This window comes from Camelus dromedarius, chromosome 16, assembly GCF_036321535.1.
Source record: "Camelus dromedarius isolate mCamDro1 chromosome 16, mCamDro1.pat, whole genome shotgun sequence".
NCBI classification, from domain to species: Eukaryota; Metazoa; Chordata; class Mammalia; order Artiodactyla; family Camelidae; genus Camelus; species Camelus dromedarius.
The window spans coordinates 26778222-26796959 of record NC_087451.1 but is presented as its reverse complement, the minus strand read 5'-3'; the positions used below and the strand labels follow the sequence as shown (position 1 = coordinate 26796959).

At 44.5% G+C, this 18738-nt stretch overlaps 1 protein-coding gene and 1 non-coding gene across 6 annotated transcripts in view; one reads left to right on the top strand and one right to left on the bottom strand.

Annotated features, from left to right (window-relative positions):
- The window catches only part of KCNJ12 (potassium inwardly rectifying channel subfamily J member 12), an 89177-nt gene that overhangs the window by 20152 nt on the left and 50287 nt on the right, over positions 1–18738 (bottom strand). For 2 of the 5 annotated variants that reach the window (XR_010384362.1, XR_010384363.1), the window contains exons 2-4: positions 4157–4260; positions 3122–3208; positions 99–269 (exon numbers count right to left, since the gene is read on the bottom strand). The exons of 1 other annotated variant lie outside the window; for it this stretch is intronic. The gene's annotated coding sequence lies outside the window, so the exon portion shown is untranslated. Of the gene's footprint in view, positions 1–98; positions 270–1284; positions 1602–3121; positions 3209–4156; positions 4261–18738 lie in introns of those variants that run through there. 2 more of the 5 variants (XR_010384365.1, XR_010384364.1) reach the window with 2 other exon arrangements.
- TRNAV-CAC (transfer RNA valine (anticodon CAC)) lies at positions 8920–8992 on the top strand. The gene has a single exon. It is a non-coding gene; the product is annotated as a tRNA-Val (tRNA).

The window sequence follows — 18738 nt, the reverse complement described above, 5'->3', positions numbered from 1 at the left end:
AAGAGCATTAGGACAGACAAGACCACACAGAACAGAGACTGACTTTTCACTCGTATCAAGATTCACAACACACACAAGGAAGAAAGAGATGTTTTTACCATGCGATGGCCTCTGGAGGGCTTCACGTCCAGTCCCCTCCCAGGCACCTGGTCCAACCAAGACAGCCACTTGTCCAGCCTTGCCCACCACTAGAGGGGGTGTTGGGAAGATGATTATGCTCTTGCCAGATGAGATCCACTTTCTCCATGAACGATCTGGCAAGATACCAGCTGAAAAGAGGAAGAGCGAAAGTCAGAAGAACACGGAGAAGCTGGTGATAGATGCTGGGGTCTCCTGAGCAATGACTTCGTTGGAGGCACATGCACATCCCTGGTCTCTGGACCACCATGTTCATGGCCGATTTGGTGTGCAGGTGACTGAACGTACGGTGCTCTCGCTGGCCCACTTTGAGGGGTTGTCTTCAGCTCACCTGAGTGGTGCTGATCTGCCAGCTAAGATGGGGCTCATCCCAGGGTGGCATTGGGCCAGAGAAGGGAGAAGCAGGAAGTCCTTGACCTTAAGTGATTTCTAAGAGAGTGGCTCTCCGAAGTGGATGAGGTAGAAGGACACCAGCCGGGTATCTGTTTGCTTGCTTGTTGGGTATGGGGCTGGGTGTTGTTTATTTTCTGGATAAGGTGAAAGAACTCTCCAAATAGAAGTGTCTGTACAAGGGGTCTGGCAGGAGGGGAGGGTGCGGGTCAGTCCACGTGCCATGAAATCTCAAGAATCTGTAGGAGCTCAGACTCAGGCCTTTCCTCAGAAACAGGCAGAGAGGGGAGTTGGCTTTGGTCAGCACAAAGCTAAGTGGCTCCTCAGCAGTCACAATGGAAGGTTCCCGGCATGAACTGATTTGCAGGAGCCAGCATGTCTGCAGCCCGCAGCCCTCAGCCCTCAGCCCCCAGCCCCCAGGGGGTGCACCTGTCATAGGGGAGATTTATTTCCTGCTTCCAGAGAGACAGAGAGGAGGTGGACAGTGTCCCTCTTGCATGGGTCATTCGTAAGTAACATTAATTCAAAATAGTTAGTATGTCATTAAGGCATCTTTAGAAGGGACCTGCCCTGGGCCCTAACAATACACATACATATATACATATATATACACACACATATACATACAAGAAAGAGACAGACAGACAGAAACACAGGCAGAGGGAGAGAGAGGGAGAGACAAGACAGAGAGAGAAATACGCACTGAGAGACAGAGAGAACGAACACGGGAGCTGGGAATGGGTGGAAGTCACACACCTTTCACAAGTCAGTCTACATGTCGGAACCCAGGCGCAAGGTCCATCCACCCTGGAGGCATGGGTGTGGGGATCACACGAGGCCGAGTGACCAGGAGGCAAGAACGCAGGGAGCCATGGTGGGGCAGCCCACCACATGGGCTGAGATGAGACACTGGCACCTGAGTCTGAACATAACAGGAGGACCTGGAAGGTGTACGCCAGAGCGGACACTGTCTGAATTGTATTTCATTTCAACCCGCCCACGGGGGGACTGGGAAGCAGGCAGCAAGGAGGGTGACTTTCTCCAGACCCCAGAGCAGACCCAGGCCTGTGTGGGGTGTGCTCTGCACTCCCCCAGCCCTCTGTGGAATCCTTCCTTTGCTGAGTCTGTGTGTGAGCTCCCTGTGATGCCAGCCCACGGGTGCTACAGGGGCCGCAGGTGTTTATAGTCTACAGACCTGATGGCTTCCCTAGGAAGCAGAGACCAGAAGGACCCCCATCGTGCAGATGGGGGACTGGGGAGACCCGAGAAGCATGTGGCTTGCCCAGGGTCACAGCACTTCTGAGGAAGGGGAGCCAGGTCTGAACCCAGCTGTGTCCTCAGAGCTGGGGCCCTGGCTGCACCCAGGCCTCCCCAGGGCTGTGGGGTGGGCTGGCTTGGTGTCACTGTGCGTGGACATGGTATGGGGTGGGAGGTGAGCAGTCGGCAGCCCAGAGGGGCCCTTGGGGAGCTTGGTGTAAGGAGGAAGCTTGGGTAAGGGGACCCCAGGAAGTGACCTCACTTCCGTGGCAATAGAGGCTAACAGAACTTGGAACCTAGGTAACCAGGCACCCACTCTTTAGAGACGACCCTACCCAGCTCACTTGGTTGAGACACTCAAACAAACATGTTCTGTTGTGTCCCAATATCCCAAGGCCGTGGCCTCAGGAAAGCGCACAGCGAGGGCCTTTACCAATGCTGCCAACACTGGGTCAGGTCTCACCCCAGACGCCAGAGGGACCCAAAGGTAACACAGGGAGGCCCAGGGCAGGACTGCCCAGACTGGGCCACTACTCAGAGCCCGCCCGGGTAGCCCTGTGTTCCCTTCCTGGATGGTGAAGGTGGGGTGGTCATGTTGGGGGTGGGGGTCCTGCCTCAAGCAAGACCAGGCTGAAGAAGGGTCAGAGGTCAGTCATGTCCACAACCTGGGTCAAGGCTGGTGGGCTGTGATGTGGAGAGTGGGGGCAGTGCCCTGCTATCCGAGGTGGAGCCCAAGCCCTCTGGGTGTGTTCCTTCCCTCGTGGGCGACTATCTGAGCAGATCGAGGTCTGAGCCTGATCTGGCAGCAGAGGGTCGAGTGGGCAGAAGCAGCAGTGAAGCTGGCCGGGCAGGGCTCTGAGACCTCTGGGCCGGGCTGGCTACTGGTCACTGTCATTGCAGAGCCCCACACCACAGATCAGAGAGGAGCTGGTGGACGGGGACACCCACTGCACCTCCCCGAGTGAGGGGCTGGTGTGCCACACTGCCGAGGGCCAGCACAGGCGCTGGGTGAGTTTGGACATGAAGAGGTCCCCAGAATCATGGCTCAGAGATGAACAGGGCAGGCCTCCTGCCCAGACACTACCCAGGCCACTCCCCAGGGTCCTGCCTGGGGCTAATGGGCAGCTCAGCACACCCAGCTCTGACCTGGAGCACCAAGCCAACCTCCCTGTGTGTCAGCTGGAGGACCAGGAGCACACTGTGGCAGAGCCCAAAGGTGAGAAGGGCAGGGATGGGTGCAAGTGTGTAGGTGAGGGAGGGGCGAGGGCTGGGCCACACAGGGAGGAGTCCCCAGAGGCTGCTGTTGGGAGCAGAGCAAAGACAGGCCTCAAACCACCTGTCTGGTGGAATGCAGTCACAGAACACATCCTGTTGGCAGTTCTTGAGTGGGACTTGTCTGGAAAGCTCTGGGAATATTTCTGTCCTGGAAAAAGCACATGGAAAGGAGGCATGTGGGTAAATTGTTCCTCTCTCACAGCATGAGTACTTCCACAAGACTTAAAGCTGTCTCCACTTCCAGCAGATATATATCCACAGGAGTTAGGGGCAAGGGAAGACACCAGAGACCAAAAAAAGGAAGACTCCAACCCAGCAGGAGACCCAGAGCGAGAGGAGGAAACACCATGCCGGCAAGGAGGAGCTACATCTGCTCCTGCAGGCAACCCAGAGCCGGGACATATTCCACCAGCCCTGCAGGGAGACCCAGAGCCAGATCATATTCCATCAGCCCTGCAAGGAGACCATGAGCCTGCTCCTGCAGCTCCTCCTTCACCTGCCTCTGCACCTCAAGGTAACTGAGAGCCAATTCAGGCATCACCACCCCCTGAGGCTGAGCCACCTCTGCACCCACCAACACCATCTTCTCCTAATTCCCACCATCAATCCACTCCCTGACCCGAACTTTTTCCTTTCCCCTGGCATCGTTTTCGTTTGGTTTTTCTCTAATTTCCTTTGTTTCTTTCACATCATTTATGGTATCATCTATTTTTCTGTTTTAAGCTTGCAGTAATATAATTTAGACCCTTTCCCTTTTAAATTGTGCAATTCAGGAGCATTACGTGCATTCACAATGCTGTGCAACCACCACTACTGTCTAGTTTCAGACTATTTCTTTCCTCAAAGTAAAACCCTGTATCCAAAGCATACACTCTCCTTCCTCCCTCCCCCAGCCCCTGACAACCCCGAGTCCTCTTTCTCTCTCTCTGTCTTTACCTCTCCTGGACGTTCCCTATCAATGAAACCATACAAAAGGTGGCTTTTTGTGTCTGCCCACATATTTTAAGTGGGGGCTGGTGAATTTTTTTGTTTTTACTTGAAATAGCATTTTTGTTATTTGAAAGGGAAATCCAGGTGGATTAAAGATGAGACGTACAAAACAAGGCCCTTGTAGTAGCTGTGTGCGTAACCTCGGGGTAGACACTGCTGTTCTGCCATGACACCACAGCCAGAAGACAGAAGGGAGATGCGTAGCTCTTCCTGTGGCAAAACAAAACCAAACAAATCAAAAAACAAGCAAAAGCCCAGAAAGACAGCTGGAAAGACAAACCACAACCTGGAAAAAGCGTTCCTCATAACCCAAGGTCAGAGAAAGGTTTCACATCCCTGTGGTCCAAAAACCTCTCAAAATCCAGTGTTCTAAACAGAAACAGAACAATCACATGCAGTTCCAACCAGAGGCAATGCAAGTGGCCAGTGTGTGTTAGAGATGCTCTACCTCTTAGGTGAGGATACATGCAGGTGTACAAACTACGGAGACAGCACTGGTCACCATCACACTGGCGGGTCTTTAATCTGGTGACAACCAGCCCTGGTGACAACATGAGGAGGCAGAGGCCCCAGAAGATCCCTGGAGGGAAGAGCAAACAGACACTCCTCTCTGGGAGAACAGGGTGCAGGACGCATCAAAGTTCCACCGGTGCATCCTTTTCCCAGCAGTGCTGATCCTTAGAGTTGATCCCACCATAGTTCTTGCACAACTTTTCAAAGATGTCTTTCCAAATATGTTCATCACAGCACTCGTTGAAAGAGTAGGAATTGGGAGCAACACTAATATTCATGGACAAGGGATGGGATCCATCAGTTCTGATTCATGTGGATGAATGAATGCTGTGCAGCTGGAGAAGTGGGTGCAGGGTCTCTACCTGACGTCAGGTGGAAGCATGTGGACCCTCCGTCTGCATCCAGGGTCCCATCTGTATGACCGCATATGTGTGAAATCAACATGGATGTAAATGAATCTGAGTGTGTGAGAGACAGAGATAGAAAGAGACAATGAGAGAGACAGAGACTGAGAGATGTGCACCAAACCATTCATGATGGTCACCTCTGCAGGTGGGATTTGTAAATGTCTTATCTTCTACTTTAGGCAATATTTCCATTTTTTATAATGTGTCTGCATTATACTACTGATTCTAAAAGGATTAAAATCCTATGTGAATGCGACCCATTCATTACTCATCTGTGGAGTAATTAAAGTGCATTATTCTTATTTTTAAAAGACTTGTTGCAAGGACAATAATCATTTATGAGAGTAAGAGAATGAATTCTAAAGGAGCTAAGAATCAGTAAAGAACAAAACCTTCTCAGGACTCAGTTCCAAGTCAGCCCCGTGGCAGCAGAGGTTCTCCAGGAGGTTGTGTACATTCTGAATCAGCATCCAATAGAGGGGAGGAAGAAGTACCAGACTTGGACACTGAAGACTACAATAGTTGAGAGATTTTGTTGGGAGAAGTTAAGAAAGATCTACATTCACAGAAAATAACCCCATATTCATGGAGCAGAAGGCTTGAGGCTTATTAAGATGGCAATAGTCCACAAAGAGACCTAAGGATTCAAAGAGTCCCTACCCAAGTCCCAGGTAGTGTTTTGCAGAAATGGACAAACGGTCTAAAATTCATGTGGAAAAGGCAAGGGGCTCAGAATAGATCAGGGAATCTTGAAAAAGAAGAACAAAGCTCAAGAAATGGAAAGCCAGGTGGAACCCCACGGTTGGTATAAAGACACTTTCAGCTGAAGACACCTGAGATTCAACAGATGCAGGAAAAAAGCCTTCTTGGAGCTTCCCTTATCTGAATAAAGGCAGAAGCTTCTGAGAAATGACCACAATTTCTCAGAATTTCTTAATTCCCTCATCAGGGTGGCTTCTATTCCCAGGAGAGAGACCAAGAGTAAACCGACCATAAATCCCTTCTCCAGGGCATCTTAGGACCCTGAAGAAATGCAAAGGTCACTCATCTGTGTACTGATGAACATTATCACAAAGATTCTTATATTCCATTGTTTTCCAAAGAACCCATCTGTCTTTCCAGAAAGAAATCTTTCATAGAAGTCAATTCTCTCCTCTCCCTTTGCCCTATTAAGTTAGGTTGATTTAAAAAAAAAAAAAAGCCTTTCACCATTTAACATGGTAGTTACTTTTCTGGTGGGTCCTGTGTGCTCAGAAGTAATCCTTTTCTCTTGTTCTTCTCCTTACTTCTGTGGGCTCTTTGGGAGGGACTCTGGATGACAGGGAACTCTCTTTTCTCACCTTCTTTAGTAACATCTTTTTGTCCATGGTTAAGCCATAAAAAGGCTCATTGGTTTTGAGTTATATTTGGAATATACATACCTTTGGAAAACCCCTGGGAGGAAAAAAGGGGTTCAATACCGCCAGAATTTACTGGTTTTCCTGGTCCAAAACCTAATAGAACAATATTTGCAAGGATTTTTTACAGGTTCTCACCATAAAAGAAAGATCCTATTGAAGCCTCTTCGATGATCAAATAGAAACAAAAAGGAGAATCAGAACACTTCCTTAACAAAATCAGATTTAGAGTAAAAATTAAAATCCATTTACACCATCAACCCTCCCACCCATGTGTATACTGTCCTCACGTAATCTTCCAGACGATCCCCTGGAGAAAATCCTCACCAAGACTGCAAATGGCCAGACCCTTTGCCAGGACCTCATGCTCATTTTTAGAACTTGGCCCACTTGGGGGCTGATATCCAGGGCCTGAGAGAAGCTATCTGTGAGGCCTTCTCTGCTAAGATCAACCTGGCTGAAAGGGAACTGTGCACTCTGGTGGGGGGAGAGAGCACACCGAGCCTCTGTGGAAGGATCTCTGAGAACATCCCAAAGGCACACAGCTCTAACTCTGGACACAGGAATCTTTTGATTGGCATCTTAGCTGGCAATCTCCTCCTTGATAGAAAGAAGCAGATTCAAGATGGTGACGTTGGATGGGCAGGTCGGCCTCTTGAGGTTATCAATGAGGAGGGTGTGCAATTCTCTGAAGAATTAAAAACCATCATCCTTGCTTTGCTAACCTCATTTATAGAGAAACGGAAACGTGGCTCTAGGAGTAATTCAAAGCCCGCCTGCCCTTCTTACCAGTACCAACATCTCCACTTCCGTCTCCTGTCAGGGCCCTGGAGAAAGAACTGTCCTACACTCAAGAAAGAAGAAAAAACTAAAAGAGCAACTGCCTTGCACCTCTGACAATAAGAAATAATACGCCCCAGAACTTCTTCTTTAAAATGCTTACACCCTTCCTCAGGCCCTTCTGCCAAACAGCTGTGTCCTCCAGGTCTTGAGAACCCAGTCTTCAAATGTGAACATTCAAGAAAGTAACCCTAACTGGAGTGTGCCTTGGCTTTTAATTGCGTTTCCTGCTCCTGTCATAAAATATGAGTCACTTATTTCTCCACCTGGTAAGTGCAGTTATGCCTGCCACCCCCTCAAAATTGCAGTGCTTTCTTCCTTTGCATGCTCAGCCACTGAAAGTAACTTAGTCCACTAAAATCATCACTGAGACTGGAAAGGAAAAGGCCAATTGTACACAAACTGGATATTTCATCCACTCAGATTGGCTTTAAAACACACCAAGATGACCACATGTTATTTTCAAAAATTCCTTTGTCCAGATTTTAGTCTAACAGCCTCCATAAATATTGACATATCAGGTCAAATCTAAATCTTAAAAGTCTTCTCCACACATATCAGTACAAACATTTAACTCTCACTAAGCAAGTAGTCTTTCTTGTTCCATCTGCTAGAAACACAGTTCAGAGCCTACTACTTTATATAAACAGATGATTTTGTATTACTCAGTTTTACTAACTCAAGGCTGAAATTTTGGAAGGAAAGCTATTATATGTATTTGCATTTGTCTGCATGATTATATATGTCTTTTACTATGACGGGGAGGGGGGAGCCCACAATTAAGAACTTAGAAGAGTAGGGGGAAATTTATTTTTCCTCCCATACACACGCAATGAAATACTGTTTAGAAACAGGAAGAAATAAACTATCACTCTATGCAAAAAAACACAGATGAGCATTATATGTATATTGCTAAGTGAAAGAACTCAGTCTGCAGAGGCTACACACTGTATGACTCCATTTATATGACATTTGGGAACAGGCAGAACAGAGGTGGTACACAGGTTATGGGGTGGGGGGGGTTGAAATAATCCATATGAGACTTCAGTGGTGGATACTTGCCACTATGCATTAGCCTAAACACATTTTTTTACAACCCAACAAGTAAATCATAATATATTCAAATGTAGTTTTTTTTATGATATGAGAGTGTCACAGGATGGAACAGAGAATGTGACAAAGAATATAACTGATTTAAAAAGTGTAAAAGAGAAGAAATGTATGGAAAAAAACTCATTGTTGGCGGTGGGGCAAAAGGCACTTGACATAATTATCTATGGAAAAGAACAAAATCCTTAGAACAAAGGCATACTGTACCATACATAAGTACTAGACTCTGTAAGTTCTTCCCCATGGCGGCTGTAGCTAACAAACTACTACATCTGTAACCTGGAGTGGAGCAAGCAATGCATTCAGTGAATGACGTATGGTGGAAGCCAGGTTTCTTACCTTTGGAGTGGGAAGTTACAGATAGGCAAAGGCAGAAGTTTACAACATCCATGCAGCAATGGATAGATTACATTTCCTCAATTTTAAAACCTTTTGTGCATCAAAGGTACTATCCAGAAAGGGACAACACAGCCCACAGAATGGGTGAAAATATTTGCACATGACGTATCTAACAAGAGTCTGCTCTTCAGAATACATCAAGAACTTTTACAACCATCAACCAAAAGACAACCCAATTTTTTATACTGAAAAGGACTTGAGGAGGAGGGTACAGCTCAGTGGTAGAGTGCATGCTTCACATGCATGAGGTCCTGGGTTCAACCCCCAGTACCTCCATTAAAATCAATCAATCAATCAATCAATCAAATTACCTCCTCCACAAAATAAAAATAAATTTAGAAAAAGAAAGAAAAGGATTTGAACAGACCCTTCTTCAGATAAGAAATATAAATGGTCAACAAGCACATAAAAAAAAAAGAAACCCACAAGATGGAATTCTGTCAAAGGAAGGCAGGAGCCAATGGAAAGAGCTCTCTCAATAGCCAAAGGAGGGATGAACTGAGTAACCCAATACTGTACTACTGGATTATAAGCAAAAGCTTAAAATAACTATCCAGGTGGGGTGTCCATGCTGGTAAAAAATAAATGATTATATAGTGAGTTGTTTTTTTTTTTTTAATGAGTGTCACTGAATAGAAATCTCCCATGTGGAAGAATTCCAAATAGTTGATGTAGATACTCAGCCTTTCACTAAGGAGGTGGTGCTAACTCCCCTCCTAAAGTGTGGGTGCCACATACTGATTTCATCCCAAAGAAGACATACAGTACAGACTTGGGGGGGGGGGAGTAACTTCACAGTCAAAAAAATCCGATAACCACTACCTCGGCCAGGAGGGCAACAGTGATACATCGCCTTGATGTGTGTTCCTGTGACATAAACCAATGAGAGAGCATTGACCTCTGTGACCTGCTTCCTCAAAACCCATAACTTCATTCTAATCACAAGGAAAACACCAAGTAAACTCCAATGTGGGATAGTCTACAAAATACCTGACTGGTCCTTCTCTACACCATCCAGGTCACTGAGAGGACAGTGGGAGAGAATGTCAAAGCCACAAAGACCCTAAAGTGACAGGACAACTCACTACCATGTGATCCCCCGGGGGGATCCTAGGACAGAAGGAGGTAAATGAAGGGAACCCGAATAAAATATGGATTTTAGTTAATAGTAAGCTACCCATATTTGTTCATTAATTGTGACAATTCTGTAGGAAACTAGAGTAAGAGGTGAAGTTAAAAGTCAAATAAGAATGAGCTATTGCATCAAACTGTAAATCTGAAATAGAAGGGTGCTTTCCTAACAACACACATGCCTTCTGAGTGTCCTCATGTCAGAGTGGCAGAGTGGGGCCAGCACCACCCTTTCCAGGCAGGAGGGAGAACAGAGAGAGATCCTGCATGACTTCTGACCCCCTCCACAATGCTGACTGAGACTGAGTTGGATTTGAAACCCTTAGAGACAAGTACAGACATTTCATTCTTCCCTCACAGCCCAGGATTGGACTCAGAAAAAAATGATACAGCTCATGTGACCCTGGGAGAATCCTGTCCATCCTGGAGGGCTTAAAGAGATGGATAGAAGGGGGATCAGGGTGGGTTATGCTTAAACCTAACTCTAATTCCAACCCTAACACCCTAACTTATTACCCTAACCTATGACCCTAAACCTAATGACCCTAACCTGGGACCCTGGACCCTTGATCCTGACACCTAAACCCTAATCCCTGTTCATCAGTTGCACCAAATATGCCACACTGATGAGGGATGTTGAGGGTAGGGGGAGTATGTATGTGTGGGTGGGGAGGTCTCTGTGTGAACTCTCTGTATTTTCTGCTCAATTCTGTTGTGAACCTGAAACTGCTCTGAAAGAATAAAGTCTATTTTAAAATATTTTTTAAAACCCTAATCCCTGACCCTGACCCTGACCCTTTAAACATTACCCTGTACCCCGTCTCTTCAACTCTGACCCATAACCTTGACCATAAGCCTAAATTCTGACAGTGACTCTGACTGCAGACCTAAACCCTAGAAAAGTGGACACCAAGGTATGACTCTATAATCTCCCAAGTAAACCAAGGGAATAAATCTTCACAACCCTGCACTAAGCAATGGTTTCTTAGATTTAACAGCAAAGCACAAGCAATGAAGGAAAAAACAGATACACTGAATTCCTCAAAGTTAAAATCTTTATCACATCAAAAATGCTATTCAGAAAGTTAAAAGGCAGCCCACAGAATGGAAGAAAATATTTGTACATTATATATCTAATAAGAGTCTGTTATCCAGAATATATCAAGAAACTCATCAACAAAAACACAAAGAACTCAATTTTTTAAGTGCACAATGGACTTGGCCAGACTCTTCTCTAGACAAGACATACATATGGTCAACAAGGACACAAAAAGATGTCAAACAACAGTAGTCATGATGGAGATGCAAATTAGTACCATAATGCAATACCCCTTCAAACACACTAGAACTGTTATAGTCAAGAAGAACTAAAAATAACAAATACTGCCAACAACATAGAGCAAATGGAACTTTTAAACACTGCTTGTGGAAACATAAGATGGTGCAGCCTATGGGTACAATACTTTGATATTCCCTCAAAAAGATCAATGTACAGTATGACATGGCTCAACAACTCCACTCCTAGTGACAGACACTCAGTAATTGACAGCAGGTGTTCTAACAAAATCTCGTACATGAGTACTCATAGCAGCACTGTTCACAATAGCCAAAGATAGAAACAGTTAAAATGTCCATCAGCAGATGAATAAACACAATGCAGTAGATCCATGAACTGCCATGTTATTCTGCCATGTAAATAATAAAGTAAAATAGTGCAGCCAGTGTGGAGAACAACATGGCAGCTCCTCAAAACATGAAACGTAGAGTTAACACATGAGCCTTCAACTCCACTTCAGGGTATTTACTCAAAGTATTGGAAAGTGGGGACTGGAACAGATATTTGTACACTCATATTCACTGCAGCCCCATTAACAGTCACAGATGGTGGAAGCAGCCCAAGTGTCTATTGAGGGATAAATAAACAGATTGTGGTATGTGCACAAGGGAATGTCATTCAGCCTTGAAAACTCAGGGGATTCTGACACATGCTACACTGGATGAACCTTGCAGTCACTATGCTAAGTGGAGTCAGTCAGTCACAGAAGGACAAGTTCCATGAATCCACTTACATACAGATCCAGATGAGTCAAGTTCAGAGACAGAAGGAATGGGGTTGTGAGGAGCTGAGAAGAGTCAGGGTTTCATGGATACAGTTTCACTTTGGGAAGATGAAGTAGTTCAGGAGATGGATGGTGAGGATGTCTTTGTAACAGTGTAGATGTAGTTAATGCCACAGAATGTACACAGAAAACAGCTTAAGAGGTGTTCCGTGTTTTTAATCACCATGAAAAAAAATGAAGTCCTGATACCTGTTATAACACAGATGAACACTGACAACATCCCAAGTGAGAGGAGCCATGCAGGAAAGGCCACCCAGATCACATACCCCTCTTGTGATTTAAATCCCTCAGGATTGTGAAAATGAGGGAAAGCTGCAGTCAGGTTTCCAGAAAAAAAAACTGGATCAGAATGGGAAAAAAAATATAACCCTAGACTTGGGTTAGCTGGTGAAAGTTGGGTTGGATTTTTATAAGAAATTAAATTTATCCCCATTTGGGGGCTATGCGCTGGTTCCCTGGGAGACTGTCCCTCTTTGGGGTGAAACACACTGGAGTATTTTGTGTGAGGTGGCGAATGTGAGTACTGTGTACTGCTACTGAAATTCTTCCATACATTTGAAATTCTTGGGAAAAAATTGCTTTTCTAAACAACCATGTCAATAATAGGACAGAAAAGTAGAAAAGACATCAAACTTGGTCATAGAGGCCAAGCCCTATCCAGCCCATGCTCACCCAGTGGTGATGCTCCTCACCCTTGCAGGGTCCACACATTTTTGAAGGGCCCTTTGGGAAAATGGTATCAGCAGCCACTGTGTCTTGGGTGCTGTGGATGACCTGGATGTAGTCGAAACAGGGCCATTTCTAATTCCAGTTTCCACATCAAATCACACACACGCGCGCACACACACGCACACACACACAAACTGTTGGAACTAATAAATGAATTCAGTAAAGCTGCAGGATACAAAATCAATACACAAAAATCACTTGTGTTCCTAGACAATAATAATGAACCATCAGAGAAAGAAATTCAGAAAACAATCCCATGTTCAAAAACAACAAAAGAACAAAATATCTAGGAATAAATTTAACCAAAGATGTGAAAGACGGTAAATCTTCTGCACACTGAAGATGGTAAGACATTGATGAAGACATTGAAGACCAAATAAATGGAAAGGTATCCTGTCCCCATGAATGTAAAGAATTACTAGAGCTGAAATGTCCATTCCACCCAAAACAATAGACACACTGAATGCAATTGCTACCAAAATACCAATGGCCTTTTCCACAGAGACAGAACAAACCATCCTAACATTTGTAAGGAACCACAAAGGACCCCAAACAGCCAAAGGATCCAGGCAAAGGAGAACAGCAGCTGCAGGAAACTCACTGACTTCAAACCACATTGTGAAGCTACAGTAACCAAACAGTGTAGAAATGGCACAGTAAGAGGCCAGCGGAATAGAAGAGAGAGCCCGGGAGCACACCCAAAAATATGCGGTCAGTTAACTGATGACAGCTGATGGCATACCTCAGGGAAAGGACAGTCCCCTCAATCAATGATGTCAGGACAACTGGACATCACAAGCCAAGGAAGGACACTGAACACCATCTGCCCCGCCTCCACAAAACTAAAACCAACAATTTCCCACGTCAAGCCCTTCCTCTGTTGGGCCCTCTGAAGATGGACACTCCAGCATCCAGACACACACAGGAAGCTTCTCCTCACTTTTTCCTCACCTTTTCCTCCTCTGGCAGCATCTCCCAGCTGGTTCTGAAGACACAGAGCTCCTCTCAGTGTGGATACAAGCCCCATGTTTTCCCGGAGCCAAATCCCTGGCAGGTCCGGAGGAGACCAGGCTCCTGTTGGCTGAGCAGGGAGCCAAGGCTGTGGGCAGAACAGGCAGGCACTGCCCTGGTCAGAGAGGTGGACTAGTCACCCTCTGCTGGCAAACAGGGGAATGCAGCTGCACCCACTCAATCCAGTGGAGGCCGCTGAATCCTGCTGGCAGTCCTGCTGAATGCACTCAGCTTTGGAAATTCAAATGGATGGAGGCCAATACCCCATGACTTCTCAAAAAATGGTTATAGAACAATTAGAAACCATATGCAATGAAGGTAAACACAGCTTTACAGAAGTCACCAAAAGTCACTCAAACTTCTCCATAGACAAATTTTAAATGAAAAACTGTAAAAACTATAGAAGAAAACATAAAAGAAAATCTACATGACCATGGGTTTGGTCATGTAGATGATGATCTTTGACTTTCAACAACACAAAAAGCCAACACACAAAAGGAAAAAAACTAATAGCATGTACTTCATCCAATTAAAATTTTCTACTTGGTGAAATACATTATTCAGAAAACCAAAAGACATGCAACAAACTGGGAGAAAAATACTGGCAAAACACATATCTGCTAAAGAATATGTACTCAAATTACACAAAGAACTATAAAACAAACAACCCTATTTAAAATGGGTAAAGATCTGGATAGACACCTGGCAAATAAGACGTACAGAAAATAAGTAAGTGGACAAAAATATGATCAACATCATATACTATTAGGGAATTACAAATTAAAGCAAGAGGACAGCACTACACACCTATTAGAACCGCTAACCCACCCACAAGGCGACAGTGCTCATTACTAGAGAACAGGGAACACAGCAACTCTCCTTCGTTGCTGATGGAACACACATACAGCCTCCTGGAATATAGCTGGGCAGAATTTTCCAAGGCTAAACAAGTCTCACATCTTGAGATGCATCAATCATGCCTCCAATTCCTCAAAAGACTGAAAACAGACTTACCATCTGATCCAGCAGTCTCACTCCTGGGCATATATCCAGAGGGACCCTTAATTCAAAAAGATACATGCACCCCAATGTTCATAGCAGCACTATTTACAACAGCCAAGACATGGAAGCAACCAAAGTGTCCATCGACAGATGGCTGGATAAAGAAGTTGTGGTATATTTATACAATTGAATACTGCTCGGCCATAAAAAATAAAATAATGCCATTTGCAGCAACATGGATGGACCTGGAGATTGTCATTCTAAGTGAAGCAAGCCAGAAAGAGAAGGAAAAATACCATATATCATCACTTATATATGGAATCTGAAAAAAAAAAAAAAAGATAAATGAACTTATTTATAGAACATAAACAGACTCACAGACATAGAAAACAAACTTATGGTTACCATGGGGGAAAGGGGGTGGGAAGGGATAAATTAGGAGTTTGAGATTTGCAGATACTCAACCACTATATATAACATAAACAGCAAGTTTATACTGTATAGCACAGGGAACTATATTCAATATTTTGTAGTAACTTACGGTGAAAAAGAATATGAAAATGAATATATATATATGTTCATGTGTGACTGAAGCATTAGCTGTACACCAGAAATTGACATGACATTGTAAACTGACTATACTTCAATAAAAATAGATATATACAAAAAAAAGAAAAACCATGCCTCCAATTTTTACACAACTGCTTTGAAAAACCATATCCAAATAGAAACAAGGACGCTATTGTGCGTGGAAGCCCCACTCATAGTGCCTAAACCTTGAAGGAATCAGGATGTCTTCAGCAGGTGAATGCGTAAGCAAACTGGGTACATCCATATGAAGGGGAGCAGAATAGGACACCCCACAATACAGAATTTCAGGAGACCCCAAAGAGCTAAAAACTATCTGAAAATAGAAAATCAAGGTTGGAGGTGCACACTCCCCAACTGCAAGAGTACACAACAAGAGTAAATAAAACACTGTGACACAGGCATCCATATATATACACACACACAGATGAATGGCACTGAATGTGATCCCAGAAATGAACCCATCCATCGATGGTGCACTGATTTCAGACAACAGTCAACTGCATTAGACTCGGGGAAATGGTGTTTTCAACAAAGGGTGCTAGGCTATTGGCTATCCACACGCTGAGGAGTGAAATTGGACCCTTACCTCATACCACAAACAAGAAGTATCTCAAAATACATAAAAGGCTTAAATGTTAATGAAAGGTAAAATTTCAGTCAGCCTCTTGCGTCCACAGGTTCCACATCCATGGATTCACCCAACTCCAGATCAAAAATATTAGAAAAATAATTCCAAAAAGTTTCCAAAGGAAAACCTTGAATTTGCCAGGTACCTGCCACTATTTACATAGCATTTACATTGTACTTAAGACATTTATACAGCATTTACATTGTATTAGCTATTATAAGTAATCTAGAGGTAATAAAAGTCTACAAGAACATGTGCCTGGGTTATATGCAAATACTATACCACTTACATAAGAGATTTGAGCGTCCATGGATTTTGGAGTCTGTGGGGTGTCCTGAAACCAATCCCTCACAGACACCTTGGGATGACTGTGAAAACTCTCCAGTAAAACATGCAGATGAATCTTTATAACCTTGGATTTAACAATGATTTCCTAGATCTGACACAAGTAATGATTTCTCAGATCAAAGCACAAGTAATGAAAGGGGGAAAAAGTTTGGATTTCCTCAAAATTAAAAACCTTTCTGCATCAAAATATGCAATCCAGAAAGTGAAAAGGCAGCCCACACACTGCAAGAAAATATTTCCATGTTATATATCTGATGAGTCTTTATTCAGTGTGTATCAAGAAATGTTACACCTCCTCAACAAAGACACACCCAAAGACAAACACCCCAATTTTAAATACGGACAAAGGACTTAAACAGACCCTTCTCCACACAAGACATGCAAATGGTCCATGAGCAGTTGAAAAGATAGGATGGAAATGCAAATTAAAACCACAATGCAATAACTCCTCCACACGCTCTCAAATGGTTATAATCAAGAAAATTAAAGGTAACAAATGTTGGCAACAATGCAGAGAAACTGGAACCTTTAAACATTACTCGTGGAAACGGAAAAGGGTGCAATCTATGTTAACCATATGAATAGACAGTTACCGTATGTCTCAAGAACTCCACTCCTAGATGTAAACCCCAAAGAACTGAAAGCAGGTGTTCACATCTATTGACAGCAGCTCTGTTCACAACAGCCAGAAGGTAGAAACAATGCAGCGTCCACCAGTGGGTAAATGGATAAACAAAGTGGGGTTGATTCATAAACCACCAGACGATTCTGCCATGAAAGCAATGAAGAGAAACAGTGCAGCCTCTGTGGGAACCAGGACGGCAGCCCCTCAAAAACTTCAACACAGCATTAACATGTGAGCCACCAATTCCACATCGGGGTGTGCACCCAGAAGACTGAAAGCAGGGCCTGGAACAGACAGGGGAACACCCCCATTCACAGCAGCAGTCACAGCGGCAGAAGGTGGGAGCGACCCAAGTGCCCACCAATGGACAGAGGGATAAACCAAATGTGTAAACACAAAGGAATGGAATTCCACCTTAAAAACTGAGGAAATTCTGACACCTGCTGCCGCATATATGAACCTTGAGGCCATTATGACAAGTGAAATAATTCTGCCACAAAAGGACAAAGATGGTATGGTTCCACTTCTGTGAGGTATCCAGAGAAGTGACACTCAAAGACAGAGCGCAGAATGCGGCTGCTAGGGGCTGAGGGAATTAGTCACTGGTGAAAACTGAGAAGTTCTAGAGATTGCAGATGGAGAGGCTATTTGCACAACACTGTGATTGTAGTTAAGGCCATACAACTTAACGTGTACTTAAAACAGTTCAAATGGCAAATGCTATGTTATGTATATTTAATCACAATGAAAAAAATTAATGAAGTACTTATACCTGGTACAACACAGATGAAAACTGAAAAAGCCTAAGGAAAAGAAGCCACACAGAAAAGGCCACCCAGATCAGACTCTCCTGTGTGCTTTAAATTAAATCAAGTTTGTGAAATGATAGGAAGTATCAGTAGTGGTTCCAGAAAAAGAAAACTGGATCAAAATGTGAAAAGACATTTCCCTAGAGCTGGGGCGGATGGTGAAATCTGCAGTGGGCCTGTGGACTGGATTACAATGTGGAAACTGCAATCATCTCCTCATTTGGAGGCTGTGTGAGGATTCCCTGGGAGAGGTCGCTGGTTTGGGTGAAAAAACGTGCTGGAGTATTTTGTGTGAAGTGGTAAATGGGGTAGAGCAAAGACAGCAGGGAATCTGGCTGTAGAGACAGACAGCACCTTGTCTGCTACTGCAAGTTTTCTGTGTGTTTGCAATTCCCGGAAAGTAAATTACCTTCCAAAACGCCATGTCAAGACCAGAAAGGCAGAGCCCACATCACACTTCCTCACAGGCCAGGCCCCCCCAGATCCAGTTCACACACAGAGTGAGCATCATCGCCCCCGTAGGGGTCCACGTGTAATTTACAGACACAGCAGAAGGTCACATTAGGAGCCACTGTCTCCACGTTGTGCATGACCTGGATGTGGTTGACACAGTGCTATTTTTGAATTCCAAATTTCCACATCATTCCACCAAAAATGATTAGAAATAATAAGTGAACTCAGTAAAGTTAAAAAATCGATACACAGAAATCAACTGCATTTCTGAACACTGACAATGAACCATCAGAAAGAGTAAGAAAACAGTCCTATTTACAATTGCATCAAACAGAGCAAAATACTTACGAATGAATTTAACCAGACGTGGAAGCCCTGCGCACTGAAAACTTAAGACATTCACAAAGAAATTGAAGACGACTCATACAAATGCAAGGGTATCCTGTGCTCATGGATGCGGAACTGTCCCTTGTACCCAAAGCCACGCACACAGGGATGCGCCCCTACCAAAATCCCACGGGCATCTTTCCCAGCCAGAGAACTCACCCTGCTGTCTGCGTGGAACCACGACGGGC